General features: G+C 34.3%; 1 non-coding gene across 1 annotated transcript; it reads left to right on the forward strand.

Annotated features, from left to right (window-relative positions):
* Window positions 1-429: 429 nt before the first annotated feature.
* LOC133807712 (small nucleolar RNA R71) lies at window positions 430-536 on the forward strand. The gene has a single exon (XR_009879611.1). It is a non-coding gene; the product is annotated as a small nucleolar RNA R71 (small nucleolar RNA).
* Window positions 537-3922: the final 3386 nt, after the last annotated feature.

Consider the following 3922-nt stretch of genomic DNA (forward strand, 5'->3'; position numbering starts at 1 on the left):
ATTTGGTTTCCCATAAGAATGAAGAGCATTGGCCTCCTCAGAAAAGACTTCTTGGTAGGAAGGACATGATTGGGCATTATGGTAAGGACTAGAACATATAGAACAAACATCTTTTCTTGGTTGTATTGGAGAATTTATAGTTTGGCTTATGGCTAAAGCTTCTACTTTTCTCGCTAATTTGTCTAAGGATATTCTTAAGTCTAATTCATCTTTCACTTCATACCTTCCTCCTCTTTTTGGTGAATTAGTTGACCTAGACCTAGGATCAAAATAATTCCATTGTTGCGAATTGACAGACAAATCTTCAAGGGCGTCCCAAGCCTCTTGTCCTTGAAATTTTAAAAATTTCCGGTATGCATAGATTGAATCATTTGACGATTAGAGGGAGTCAAACCATCATAAAAATATTTTACAAGTCTCCATTTTTCAAAACCATGATGAGGAACTTTTAATAATAAATCTTTAAATCTTTCCCAAAATTCATAAAACTCTTCATTATCTTTTTGAAAAAACTCGGAGATTTCTCTCCTTAGACTATTAGTTTTAGACATAGGAAAAAATTTCAGCAAGAATTTATTATAAAGTTGATCCCATGTAGTTATTGTTATATTATTTTATAATATAATGTAATATTATATTATATTATATTATAATATAATGTTTTAGATTAAATAAATGTGGCAAAGAGTGTCACATTTTGTAACATATAATAGAGAGTTACAATATTTAGATATATGAGATATATCCAAATAATGTAACATATTTGGTGTTACAAATTTGTAACTTCCAAATATTACCCTTTATTTTGTAAATTTGGTGTTACACAATATTGAGATGAATTTCTTAAAGCCATTTGAGAAATGGCTGTTAGAGATATGATTTTAACCCCAATAATATGTTTTGGGGGTTACAAAATCATTTGGGAGGGTTTGGAACCGTTTAGAAAAACAACACATAATTTTGTGCTGAAAATGGTCAGTGGCCGCGGCCAGTGGGACAGAGAGTAGTGGCCGCAGCCACTAATGTCTTTGGCTGCGGTCACAGGCCAAAAACTGATAATTTTTTTCAGTTTTTTCAATCTTTGTTGAACGGCTCAAAAAACCCAAATAACTCCCAAATCTCATTTTTAATTCCATATTAATCTAATTAAACATTGGTAATAGCCATGGGGGTTGGTGGAATTTGAAATTCAAAGGGTGTCTCTAAACTCTATAAATAGGAGCCTATAGCTCACTTGAAAGACACAACATTTCTATCAATTAGAGCACTTGGCTAGAAACACCTTGAGGCTTGATAATTCCAGAAAGCATTTCCTATAATCTGTGAGAGATCTCTTAGTGCTTGAGTTAGGGGGAAATAAGCTTTTGGACAAAGGTTTCAAACCTTGTTCAAGTTGGTGATCCCCAACACTCTTCACTTTGGTAGTGTGAGTGAGAGTTGTTTCTATTTAGTTTGTTTGTTCTTTCTTTCTATTCTTTTTCTCTTCATCTTCATATTCTTTTCTTTTGTTTATTAGTATTTCTTGTTTTGAGTTGTAATCTTCTTTTCTTTATTTCAAACACTTTTACTTTACTTGTAATATTTTGCTTTGAGTTGTATTTTTCACTATTCTATTCTTCTTATCTTCTTCTTGTTCTTTAGTTTATTTGTATTTTCAGTTATAGAGTTGTAACACTTTATTTAATCAATCCTTGTCTATTGTAATATTTTGCATAGAGTTGTAATTATCTTACCATTTCCATTGAGGCAAATACATATTTTCCTAACATTCAAAAGCTTAACCCTTTGTTTGTTTCAATGGAAGGTGAGACCATCAAAATCATGAATCAAGACCTAGTGAGGTTGGATAGGTTTGATGGGTCCAATTTCACTAGGTGGCAAGACAAGGTGAGATTCCTTTTGACCACTCTCAAAATCGCCTACATTCTAGAATCCACTCTAGAACCTCTCCCAACACCATCCGACAAGGACACCCTCGAGGAGGTGGAGAAAAGAAGGAAGAGGGAGGAGGACAATCTCCTTTGTAGGGGTCATATCCTCAATTCCCTTTCCGATAGGCTCTATGACCTCTACACCGAGACAAAATCGGCCAAGGAGATATGGGATGCACTTGAGAAAAAGTTCAAGGCGAAATAGCAAGGTACCAAAAAGTTTTTGATATCTCAATACTTTGATTTCAAAATTTTTGGTGATAAACCTATTCTTCCTCAAATTCATGAATTGCAAATAATTGTTAACAAACTGAAAGTTTTAAAGATTGAGCTTCCCGAGGCCTTTCAAGTTGGTGCTATAGTGGCTAAATTACCACCAACTTGGAAGAGCTATAGGAAAAGAATCCTTCATAAAAATGAGGATTATTCTTTGGAGGAAATCCAAAAGCATATTCGAATCGAAGAGGAATCGATATGTAGAGATAAACTTGTCGAGGGGTCTAATGGAGAGACTTCCAAAGCAAATGCGGTGTCACAACCAAAACATCCCAAAAACAAAGGGAGAAAGGGTAATGAGAAACTTTTGGGTCCAAAAACCAACCCAAACAAGTTTAAGGGCGAGAAAGGTCATTGCTTTGTGTGTGGGAAAAAGGGTCACTATGCTAGAGAGTGTAGGCATAGAAAGACCAACAAGGACCTAAGGTGAACGCAACTCAAGAGGAAAACATAGTTGCTACCCTTAGTGAGGTGAATGCGGTCCAAAACAATGTGAAAGGGTGGTGGTATGATACATGTGCTATTGTCCATGTCACCTATGACAAATCATTTTTCAAGACCTTTGAAGAGTCAAAGGGCAACCATGAGATTCAAATGGGCAATGAGGGCAAATCAAAGGTACTTGGCAAAGGTACCATTGAAGTCTTTTTCACCTCCGGCAAAAAAGTTACATTAGTGAATGTACTTTATGTTCTCGAAATGAGTAGAAACTTGGTCAATGGTGATTTGCTTGGAAAGCCTGGCAATAAAGCCATTTTTGAGTCCGGTAAACTTATACTTACCAAATCAAATGTATTTTTGGGAAAATGGTACTCTTGTGAAGGTATGGTTAAATTGTGCACCAATGATGTAACTTTCAATGTTATCAATAAAAATGTGAATTCCGCCTATATTGTTGAGTATGATTCTTTATTTTTATGGCATCTTAGACTATCACATATAGGTTTTTCAACAATGAAAAGAGTAGCAAAATGTGGTATGATTACATGCAATATTAAAAACTATGGTAAATGTGAAACATGTGTTAAGGCAAAAATGATTAAGAAACTATTTCCTAGTGTAGAAAGATCATCTAATTTACTAGATTTAATCCATAGTGATCTTTGTGAATTAAATGGTGTTTTAACTAGAGGTGGTAAAAGGTATTTTCTTACCTTTATAGATGATTTTAGTAGATATACCTACGTGTTTCTTTTAAAGCATAAAGATGAAACTTTTGATGCTTTTAAATTGTATCAATTAGAAGTTGAAAATCAACTAAATAAAAATATTAAGGTGCTAAGAAGTGATAGAGGAGGAGAGTACTTCTCTAATGAATTTAATACATTTTGTGAAGAAAATGGTATAATTCATGAGTGCACTGCACCTTATACACCACAACACAATGGTGTTGCCGAAAGGAAAAATAGGACTTATCTAGAGATGATAAATTCTATGTTGGTGTTTTCTAAGTTGAAGTTCAACTTATGGGGTGAAGCGCTTTTAACCGCTTGTCACATTCTTAATCGAATACCGATGAAGAAAATGAGATATCTCCATATGAGTTATGGAAATGAAGAAAACCCAACATAGGGTACTTCAAAGTGTGGGGGTGTCTTGCATATTGCAAGAAAAACGAACCTAATAGAACAAAGTTAGGTTCAAGAGCCATAAAGTGTGATTTTGTTGGTTATGCCAGCAATAGTAAAACTTATAGGCTATTAGACTTAGAGTCT

Source organism: Humulus lupulus, chromosome X (assembly GCF_963169125.1).
Source record: "Humulus lupulus chromosome X, drHumLupu1.1, whole genome shotgun sequence".
Lineage (NCBI taxonomy): Eukaryota > Viridiplantae > Streptophyta > Magnoliopsida > Rosales > Cannabaceae > Humulus > Humulus lupulus.